The sequence below is a fragment of the Theropithecus gelada genome, chromosome 1, assembly GCF_003255815.1.
Source record: "Theropithecus gelada isolate Dixy chromosome 1, Tgel_1.0, whole genome shotgun sequence".
Lineage (NCBI taxonomy): Eukaryota > Metazoa > Chordata > Mammalia > Primates > Cercopithecidae > Theropithecus > Theropithecus gelada.
The window spans coordinates 202,328,484-202,340,872 of NC_037668.1; positions in this window are offsets into that span (position 1 = coordinate 202,328,484).

Here is a 12,389-nt window from a genome sequence, read left to right on the forward strand (position 1 = left end):
CGAGACAGAGGGACTAGCAAGGGCACAGACCCAAGACAGGAAAATGTCAGCTTGTTTGAGGAACTGAACAGAAGGGCAGTGTGGCTGCAAGAGGTAAGCAATGGGACAGTGTCCTGAGGCTGGAGAGGAGGGAGTCAGGAGCCAGGGCCTGTAGGACCTTGCAGGTAATAAGATGTTTGGATGTTAAGTACCACAGGAGCCTGTGGAAGAGTTTAAATGCTGAAGTGACATGATGGTTTTGAAAACATCACTCTTTCATGTGAAGAACTGATAAGGAGGCTCGAGGGAAAGTGAGGAAGGAAGGGTCTTCAGTGCATGATTATGGCTGAGGCAATGATATCACAACAAGGAGAAGGAATAAAATGAAAAGAAAGCAGGGCCAAGAGGAAAATCAGCTTCACCTGGGCTGGGTGATTGTATAGGTGGCTGAACTGGAGGTCCTAAACCTAGAGTGTGGTTAGGATATAGGAGGATGTATCTGGCGGTCAGTTCAGGGTTCTCGTCTTAGCCATTGTATCAAAATGAGTCCCAGAAAGAAATGAATGGCATAATCAACTGGGTAATTCAAGGAGAGTTTAATAAAGGGATATTTACAAATATGTTGCAAGTTTTTTTGTAAACCAATAGAGAACAGAGCACTACCCCAGGGGCTAAAAAGAGCTGGTTCTGTCACTACCCCAGGCCTGAAAGGGTAAGGGGAGGGGATGGTTACCCAAACCTAAAGCAGGACTGCTGGCAGGAGCTATAGTCATTGGCCTTGGAAATAAGGCAGGGACGGAGCCAGAGGGATAAACACTCTGACCTCAGGTCTCTTGCAAGTGCCCCCAATGGGAGGCAATGAGCAGAACCCTCTGGAAGTCAGAGCGCAAGGGAGTCTGTTGATGCCGCCCAAATGAACCAGCCTCCCAGGGCACAGAGCAAGGGGAAGGAGGAGAGTGTGGGGGCAAACAGATCACATTCGGTATAGTCATATCTTATTTAACAATTTTATTCTCAAGTTTAATGAGAATAATTAATATTATCTTATTACATTAAGTTGATGACATGCTTATAAAATAATAATTACAAGGCAAGAAAATAGGTGAATACATTATCTGACAGTTTTCTAATACTTTAGGCTGGAGTGATATCCAACATAGCAAATTGTTAATCATAGGCCAATACAACAAGAGAAAATATACCATACATACAGGTAACCTCCCTGTCCGGTTTGGTTGAAAATCTAGTTGTACAATTTCAGAATGCTAAAGAAAAAATAGCTCAATAGCTACACACAAAACAAAAAGGTATCAAGTTTAATTGACTATAGCCTTAGGTAAAAATGTAACATGGGTTTAGAATAAAAGAACTTTTATTTTAGAATTATTTCTTTTAGGGACACCTGACATTGAGATTTTGGTTACATGTCTGAGAACTCAGCCGTGCTGCACAATGAAGGGTGTAATAATATTTCTTGATCAATGCAACTGGTCTACTGATGTATAAACATGCACCCAACTTGCAGAACACAGAGAGCTAGTAGCCACAGGAAACGGTATTCCTGGTTAGTTCAAAATTTATTTTATACAAAGAGCCAAAAGTTAGACCACTTTGGTCATTAGGATTAAAGGATGGCATTTTACAGTAAAAATGGACCAAATGGAAAGAGCCAGTTATAGCTAGGATGACTATCATTATTGTCCAAACCAAGGACATTTACAGGTAGAAGAACATGCTATTAACGATGCTCCAGGACAACAAATATAAAACTGGCACTCCCCTAAACAAGCCGCGACGTATGGTCACCCTAGGCCAAGCATGGTAATTAAGAGTATAGCCTCTGAAGACGGACTGTGCTGGATTCAAAATTGTGAGCCGTTATTGGCTGTGTGGCCTTGGGCCATTACCTCACATCTCTTTATTCCAGTTCCCTTACCTGTAAGGCTGAGATTTTTATAATAGTACCTTCCTTATAATATTGCTTAGGTTTAAATTAGTTGACACATGCATAGCATTTATAGTGCCTGATATATAATAAGACCTATGAAAACTTTTGCAATTATTGTACATATTGAATGAGCAAGTATACACCTAGGTTCTAATATTGGTTCTACCATGTGTGATCTTGCTATGTGAACTTGATCAAGTAACAAGGACTCTGTTCTCATTTTCCTCACCTGTAAAATAAGGCTGATGAGTTGGTATATAGAAAGATCTACACATACAACAGAGCAGATATTGGACATTACATGGATTTTAATTTTCTTTTTTTAAAATGTTTTTTCTCCTTGCTGCCTGCCTTTCTTTCTCTTTTTAAAAATATTTTTGTTTTCCTACAGTAGAAAAATACAATAAAACTAGACAGTTAAACTAGTAGGCAAAGGACAGAGAAAGGGATGCTTTTATATTTACTTATTCTTCCATTCAAAAATATTTATCATTCCTACTATTTGCCAAACACCATACTGGGGCCTATGACTCCTCTGCCAACAGAAGTATTCATTTGTGGTCATCTTACCTCCTTCTAGCTAAAATTAATGCTTGCCATCTTACAGCCACCACATTCGGAATGAAGCACAATACAGGGCTGTGAACTAGTAGCTTCTGCCTTTGGTTGCACTTGCATTGGAATCTCCTTCGAGTTGCTACTCTGAAATTCAAACATCTGTACTTTGGCTTGCCCAAATCTAGGAGGTCTATCTCTTCCTTCTATTTCCTTTTATTTTTCTCTGAGACCCGTCCAGATAAATTAACACTGCATCCTGGCCCATTCTGGCCAGCCCTTGGTTATCACCCTACCCTGACAGGTTGTAACTGAATGAGTCTATTTATTGGACAGAGCCTTCTTCCCTTCTCATCTACCTCTCCCTAGCTGCCCTTCTCATCTTCCACCCTCCATTCTGAAAACCTTGTCTTCACCAAATGACTATTGACCATCTACTTTGTCAGGGAATGTGCTAGAGATACAAAGATGAATAAGTTATAATTCTTGACTTCAAAGTGTTCATAGTCCAAAGCAGCTTTTTTTATTTTATTTTTATTTTTTTATTTTTTACTTGAGGAATATGGGAGTCTATGGAGGGACTTCCAGGGCCATCTAGACCCCTTCATGTATACAAAATATGGTGATATACATACATTCTTTTTTTCTCCCTATAAAGAGAATATAAAGATTTCATTGAATTTTCAAAGGTGCCTGTTAGCTAACAACAACAAAACAAACAAACAAACACTGCACTCCAGCCTGGGCAACAGAGCGAGACTCCGTCTCAAAAAACAAACAAACAAACAAACAAACAACACTCAACAGTCACCTGGGTCTTGGGATCTTCTGCTGCAGCAAAACGGATTTTAGTGCAGTTGTTCTCAACCATGGCTGCACACGAGAATCACCTACAGAGCTTAAAAAAATACTGGTGCCTGAATCTCAACACCAGAAATTCAGATTTTATTGGTCTAGGATACAGCCTGAGTTTTGAGATATTTTTAAATTAATACACTTTATTTTTTAAAAAATGTTTAATAAACTTTATTTTTAGAGTTTAGATTTACCAAAAATATTAAAAATATTAAGCTACTAGTACAGAGTTATACACGGTACAGATGGTACAGATATACCATTACCCCCTTCAGACAGTTTACCCTGTTATGAATATATTATAAGATCCATTTGTTGCAATTAACAAACCAATGGTGACACCGTTTTTAACAACTAAAGTTATACTTAATTCAAATTTTCTTAGTTTTTACTTAATTTTCTTTTTTGTTCCAAGATCTCACCCAGGTTACCACATTGCATTTAGTCATCGTGCATTCTTAGGCTACTAGTGGCTCAGACAGTTTCTCAGACCTTCTTTATCTTTGACGACATTCGCAGTTTTGAGAAGTATTTGTCTTGTATATTGTAGGATGCCCTTCTACTAGAATTTGTCTGATGGTTTCCTCATGGTGAGACTGGAGTTATGGTTTTGAGGAGGAAGATCACAGAGATAAATTGCCATTTTCATCACATTCTATTAAGGGTATATAGTATCAACACGATAAATGTCTGTTGATGTTGATATTGATGTCTAAAGTAGTGTTTGTCAGGTTCCTCCGTTGTAAAATGTGTTCCCTCTGGCCATACTGTCTTTGGAAGAATGTTAATATGATCATCCCAAACCTAAGGAACAGGGAGTTATGCTTACCCTCCTCACTGGTGGAGCAATTTATTTGAAATTCAGCACATAATTTATTTGGAATTCTGCACAGATTTGTCTCTTTTCCTCTATTCACTAGCTTTTTTTTCAAATATTTATTTATGTCAATATGGATTAATGGATATTTACTTCATACTTTAAGTCTTAATCCAACAGTACTTTCTTGCTCAAATTACTCCATATTTGGACATTGGGAGTTCTTTTACACATAGATTACTCTAGCCTCCCCACTTTGCTTGTCTTTAACCTCCAATTCCAACAGTGAGAAACCTGGCTCCCACCATAGGCTATTTACCTAATTGTTCAATTCAAAGTATACATGTACATGGTATCAAAATTTTTAACCTGTACCTTCAATAGGAAACAATTTTATCAACAAGGATAAAGTGCTTATCTGTAGTTTTGCCTTTAGTCTTACAAACTCCATTTATTCCTAAAGTCACTTAGGTTAGCACCTTTTCCACAGCCTCTTTAGTGAGGTTGCTTCATATATTAGTAATACAGTTAGATTCTCTTGTCACAGTCTACTAGGTGATCCTAGACCACTTAAATATATTTTTTAAATTTTTCTTACTTTAAAGTTCACTGTTTATGTTGTATAGTATTATGTATTTTGACAAATGCGTAATGTCGTGTATCCATATTACAGTATCATACAGAATAGTTTTATTGCCCTAAAAAATCCCCTGTGCTTCACTTATTCATTGCCACCATCTGCCACTTACCTCCCAAATCCCTGGCAACCACTGATCTTTTTTCTATCTCTATAGATTCACCATTTTCCAGCATGTAATATAATTAGAATAATAGAGTATATAGCCTTTTAAGACTGGCTTTTTTCACTTAGCTATGTGCCTTTAAGTTCTTCCGTATATTTTCATGTCTTGATAGCTCACATCTTTTTATTGCTGAACAATATTCCGTTGTATGAATTTACCACAGTTTGTTTATCTGTTCACATATTAAAAGGCATATTCATTACTTCCAGTTTGGGATGATTACACATAAAGCTTCCATAAACATTTATGCCCAGGAATTTGCATGGACCTAAGTTTTAAACTCAACTGGGTCAGTATTTAGGAGCACAATCACTTGATTGCATAAGACTATGCTTAACTTTGTGAAAAACTGCCAAACTGTCTTCTTAATGGCTGACTTACTTTGCATTCTTTTCAGTAACGAATAAGGGTTCCTGTTCCTCTGCATCCTTCCCAGTATTTAATATTGCCAGGTTTGGGGATTTTTAAACATTCTAATAGGTGTGTAGTGGTATCTCCTTGTTGTTTGATTTTGCAATTCCCTAATGATGTCTAATGATGAAACTTTTTTATGTTAATTTCCCATCTGTATATTCTCTTTGGTGAAATATTTGTTCAGATCTTTTGCCCATTTTTTAATAGGGTGGTTTGCTTTTCTATTGTTGAGCTTTAAAAGTCTGTATATTTGGGATTCAAGTCCTCTGTCAGATATGTGTTTTGCAAATATTTTATCTCAGTCTGTTTCTTGTCTTTTCATTCTCTTAATTGTGTCTCAAACAATAAAATATTTTAATTTTAATGAAGTCCAGCTTCTCAATTTTTTCTTTCATGGGTCATGTATTTACTGTTGTACATAAAAATTTATCACTAAGCCTAAGGTCACCTAGATTTTCTCCTGTGCTATCTTCTAGAAATGTTATAGTTTTGCATTTTACATTTAGGTCTGCGATCCATTTTGAGTTAATTTTTGTGAATGGTATAAGGTTTGAGTCTACATTCTTTTTTGGGAGAATATGGATTTTCAGTTGTTCCAGCACCATTTGTTGAAAAGATAGATTATCCTTTTTCCACTGAATTGCCTTTGCTCACTTGTGGAAGATCAGTTGACTATATTTGGTGGGCCTATTTCTGGATTCTTCAGTCTGTTCCACTGGTCTATGTGTTTATTCTTTTGCCACTATAAAGCTTTTTGGAATTATTTTCAACTTTTTATGTTAATGTAATACACATCAAAAGTGAGTAAAGCACAAGCGTACAGCTCAATGAATTGTCACAAAGTGAACACATCTGCGAAATCTGCTCCCAAATCAGAAAATAGCATTAGCAGCACCTCAGAAGCTCCCTTTCTCCCTTCAGTTTCTACATCTTCCAAGGATAATCACAATCCTGACATCCAATAGCATTGGTTAGTTATACCTTTTAAATTTTTTATTTAAATATCACAGAATATGCATTTTTTGTGTGTCTGGCTTCTTTCACTCAACATTATGTTTTTAAGAGTCATCCATATTCACGTATATAGTTTTAGTTCCTTCTCATTACTGTTTAGTATTACAGCAATGGGCATTTGATTGTGCTTAGTTTTGACCTATATAACAGTGCTGCTGTGAACATTCCAGTATGTGTCTTTTGGCAAAACAGATTGTGGCATTTATTCTGAGTAGATGCCTAAGAATGATATTGCTGAATTATCGGAGATGCACAGGTATAGCCTTGGTAGATACTGCCAAACTTTTTTTCAAAAGTGTCTGCACCAGTGTTCACTTGGCATTCTCAGTATATGGTTGGGCATAGGGCTTTATTAAAGTTCCTCCGATGATTTTAATGTTCAGACAAGTTTGAGACTCACTGTTTGAGAAACCTCCTAAAATAGATATTTTTTTCATCTTTTTTTTAAACTTTTAAGTTCAGAGGTATAAGGGCAGGTTTGGTACATAGGTAAACTTGTGTCATGGGGGTTTGTTGTATACATTAATTTCATCACTCATGTATTAAGCCGAGTTCCCATTAGTTATGTTTCCTGATCCTTTCCCTCCTCCCACCTTCTACCTTCTGAAAGACCCCAGTGTGTGTTATTCCCCTCTATGTGTCCATGTGTTCTCATTATTTAGCTCCCACTTACAAGTGAGAACATATGGTATTTGGTTTTCTTTTCCTGTATTAATTTGCTAAGGATAATGGCCTCCAGTTCCATCCATTTCCCGGCAAAGGACATGATCTCATTCCTAAAATAGAATTTTCTATGTCTGTTTACTATACCACCATTCATTGACACACACACACCTCCACCACCACCACCACCAAGTAATGATATATATTTTTTTAGAAATAGGACAACACCATGTCTTTTCTGATCTTAACACCTTTAAGGATCTCTACCTCCATTCATATTTGATTATACCCACCCTGTCTCATGGGCTTCCCTCAAATTTATATAGACTTGGGTCCACACACAATGTATATTCTCTAGTAAGTTCAAAAGACTCCTCACTCTGCCATGTAAAGTTGCTCTCAACTGTAATGTTACTCTGGGTGTGTCAGCAGGGACAGATTGTCCCTCATACAGATCCTGGTAGAGAAGGATCTGTTTGTATTATATTTTAGAAGGACACAGATACAAGAGTGGACAAACAATAATTGATCTTTCGAAAACAGCATTAGGTTGTACTCGCTCTGTGGCTTAGCAACCAGATCTCGTACATGTGGAAGGAGTGTCACATGGAGACTATGAATCCCTAAGGTTGGAGACTCAGCTCACAGAAATGAGAAGGAAGGTCAGATACTGCTCAAACTCCACATAATAAAATTTTGTTATAATGGTTGCATTTCTAAGGATCACATTCTTGTTTTGCAACAGCTGGAGACCAATTTGTTTCTCCAAAATGAATTAGGAAGCAAAAAGAAGTATTTTTCCTGTAGTAAGAGGCATAGGAAAATGATACAGAAGCCCCCATTCCTAAGCTGTTTCTCCCCTAAGCTCTTTGAGGGGGAGATCAGATACCTTTTATTACGGAAAGAAACTGGGATGTTTGGGCTGGAATGGGGTCCATAGACTAAATGGAATTTTATAGGACCAAAGAGTACTGTACTAAAGCTCAAATTCTTCATTTCACTTCAAAAACATAAAACATGATTTACATTCTCAGGAGCAAATAGTAAGAAAAAGACTCTCTGTTGTTCCCAGTTTAGTAACAACCCATTGTATTCCAGATCTTCCTCAATCAAAACCCAACTGCTATTCCGTGCCTCATCTCTCTCTTTCTACTTCCACCTACAATGTTATCTTGTCATACTACTACACTTTAACTACACATACATAGATTTGCGTAATTTTGTGACTTTTCCATATTCTCTCCAATTGGAATGCCTTTCTCCTTTCTTATCCCTCATTTAAATTTTCTCTATCTCTTCAAAGCCAGCTCAAATGCTACCTCCTCCAGGAAGTCTTCCTCAGATTTTCCCAGCATTAGAAGGCATTTCTTTCTTTTTCTCTAATAGTATTCCTTTATACTTATGTTTACTAATTATTTCATTTGGCCTCAGTGTATGGTTAGTCTGTTTATAAGCCCCTACATTTAATGTATGGTAAGCTTCTTAGTAACAAGGTTCTGTTTCGTTTACTTAGAGTTTGTATTTTCCACAGCATCTGGACAATGTCTCGGACACAGTAAATGTTATGCTAACTAACTTGAACAGGGTTTGTCCAAGAAAAAAGAGAAGGATTTTTGGTACTAGGTTAACCATTGCAGAGAACTCCTTGAAAAAAAAATGAGGAGAAAATGAGTCATCTACTGGAGTATGAGAATGACTTTCTTTTATTGTTATTCTCACCATCATCTATTTGTGGCTGTGAGATTTCACCTATGCAACACTTTCCTTCACTCGTCTTCACTAGTCTCACCAAGAGTAACTAGTGACTGCATGCCAACCCCTGACTCTATGAGAATAAGCTTCCGCTATGGCTGAATATAACAGAGGTAAGGCATTGGCATGGCTGCAGGGGGGTGATAAAGAAGAATTGGGGCAATTCACTTCCCTATAATCAGGGAAAACAGAGGGAAAGATTGATCATTAAATAGTCTCAATAGGATTTAGATTACTTTTGTCTTGATTCATCCCTGGAGGAAATAGGTTTGCAGTTCAAGAAAATAATTATTTTCTTTGCAGCAGCTGCTGCTAACCAGCAACACACACGTGCAAGGACTGTCACATGGAGAATGGCTTGAGCCTCCTCCACCACCGCCCCCCATCCCCCCCACAACTCCTGGGTGAAAGAACAGGCAGCCGAAGATTCCGTGGCCTAAATTAATTCTATTTTATCCCCAAGAATAATGAAGGCAATAGCCAGAAAATTTCCATTGCATCTGGGTAAATAATCACAAGAGAGAATTATAGGAGTCTCAATAATTGTTCACGGGTTTATTTCCTTGAAGGCATGTCTTATTCTGTGCTTCTCTTGCTCCTGAGATAGAGGGTTGCTCGAGATAGGGGTTCCATCAACTTTTGTTAAATGTGTTGATTTATTTATTTGTTGAATATCTAATTATCTATTGGCCTGTGACTTTATCTACTAAATATTCCCTATCTACTTTGTCTTTCTAAATTGCACCCATTGTTCAAATAATGTTTCCTCATAAAGCCTTCTTGCTTTATTCTTAAAGCACTTACTGGCAGAATTCTGTAACTTGGTCCGAAATTGAACAAATAGAATGAGGTCTTTGTTCTATTTAACCTTTCCAATGCCTTGCTTATTTGCCTTTCCCATCTAAACTTTTTAAAAGAGCTGACTGATTTAGACCAATGCCTCTCAAATCTAAGCATGCACTGAAGTCACCTGAAGGGTGCCAGCACAGGCGTTTCTGATTCAGCAAGTCTGCTATGAGGTGGTATGTCTAAAAGTCCTAGATGATGCTAATGCCTCTGGTCCAGTGGCTACCCTTTGAGAACTCTTATTTGGGGGAACCTTGTGACAGCATCAAAGTGTGTCAGCACCACTCTTCTTTCTACATCTCTCTCTCACCTGCTTAATGAGACCCCTAATACTCCGCAGAGATTCCAGTGCTCTTGCCACAGCACGCACATGGGGCAGGTCATCGCCTGTCACCCTAACCCATGTCACACCAAACGGCCCCTCCAGCTCTGCTGGGCCTTTTGTGGTTTCCTGAAGATCTGCAATGCTGTTTCACTTGCTTGCAGTACCTATACCTCTTGTTTGCAGCACCAGTATCTCCCCAGCTAGAGAGCTCTAGCTGGAGTATTCTTCAAGTTGTTGTTTAACCTTCAAGATTCAATTCCCACTGCCGCCTCTCCTATCTGCTTTCTCTAACTCCCATTTCTGCCTGCTTTGCCTCCCCCCACTCTCCTTCTTGAACCTCTCCACATTTGCACACATGAAGTTAACTAATTTGTCTTCTAGCCTTCACATAACAGAGTATCTGCCTCCATTTCCACTCACCACATTACTTCGGATTTTTTTTTTTTTCTGTCAACCACTCAACTCTTGTTGAGTTAATCCCCTAAACAGTGATTTCTTCTCCTCAACCTATATTCTCTTCTTTGCCCTGCTCCATCTAAAATCTACTCTCAGGCCCTTCCCTGCACAAATTCTTCCTTCCAACTAAAGTATATGCATTAAAATTTTACTCTACACTGAGGGCTTTGGAATTTAACCTCATTTCATGCCTAGGGAACACATTATAGGGGCAGATCCATATTTGAGCATGGGGTTCTCCACAGAAATCCTCCCTGCTCCAGCCAAATCCTCCCCACTCCAGTCTTGCTGTGGATAGCACAGACAAACCCTGTGTCCAATGTGGGATCCCAGTGAAAAGACAAAAGGATTCGATGTTGCTTTTTTGGACCCATGTTTTTAGGACAAGGGCAATGTGTCTCTTTAGAAATGTGAATTCTTGGGGCTCTTCAAATACATGTTTAGTGAGATTAAAAAGAACATCTAAAATGTAGAACCTTGAAGTCAGCATTTTTACTCTCAGTGTGGAAGGTGCCAAAGCAATAACAACATTTAACAAAAGTCCAGAAATGTCCCCTCAGCTTAAGAGAATGAGTCCAGAAAAGCAACATCGAGTCCTTTTGTCTTTTCACTGGGATCCCACATTGGACACAGGGTTTGTCTGTGCTATCCACGGCAAGACTGGAGTGGGGAGGATTTGGCTGGAGCAGGGAGAATATAGGTTGGGGAGAAGAAATCACTATTTAGGTGAATAGCTCAACAAGAGACTGTGGTTGACAGAGGAAAACGCCATGACCTGTCCTAGGGGTATGAAGGCACCTGTGCTTTCTTCTAAAGTCCTCCAATTCCTGATGTGAAAACTGGCAATGATGACCAGCTCTTGCCTCTTTGATCTGGAGATACCCATTTTCTTCACACAGCGAGGGAGATATCCACTGCACAGCTACTGCCATTTTCTTCCGGGGACCCATTTCAACTCTCAAGTTCTATAACTTCACAATTCTTCAAGAGAGAAAAAAAAAAAACAGGAGGAATAAATATTAAGTATGTGCTCATTCTTTTTGATGAGCTGAATTTGGGGTGGTGATGAGGGTTTGTAGGGGGTTGCATGGGAATGATCATTTCCACTCGTAGGATATTAGAAGTGGTAAGGATTTTATCTCTGTTTTAGTCCTGCAAGCTTGACATTGTATAAAATCGCTGCAAAAAAGTATGTGACTTCTCCAAGATCACTAAGTAGTGACTGTGTTTATTCTAGTTAGAAAACCTCCTGAACTCACTGCCCTATGAGATTTCCATTAGAACTTTAACTGCAATTGGCTTAGAGCATTCTAAAGCTGAATGATGAAGTGGGGAGAGATAAGCAGGAATTCTAAACTACTTGGAAACTATCTGATCTTTAAACAACCAGGACCCCGATGCCCCGGGGATGGGAAAGGATATTGAGATCAATCGTTTTCTCTACTTTCATGGGACACATGTTGGGGGCAGCAGTGTCCTCGATCTAAAATCCACCAGGTGCCTCAGAGGGTTCTGCAGGTCTTTTTCCAAGATAGACCATCCCCTGGAGGTGGGAAACTTGTAATGACACCTTCTTTTACCTCACTCCCCGTTAGTATCACCTGGGGAATCCAGTCTAGGGGTGGAGGAACAGGGTCTGATGAAGGAATTGCAAAGTCTGGCTTTGAAAACAATTACCCTAATGTGACAGACAGATTCCCTCACCCCATTCCACAAAACCATCCTGCTTTAGAATGCTCTAAGCCAATTGCAATTAAAATTCTAATAGAAATCTCATAGGATAGTGAGTTCAGGAGGTTTTCTAACTAGAATAAACACAGCCACTACTTAGTGACCTTGGATAAGTTACATATACACACAGGTATAACTGGTGGCTATTTTGTCATGAGGCACTTCTATACCTGACTCTCCAAAGCCTACTGTCATAGCTGGGTGCTCTGCTGAGTCCACTACCCTGTGCTG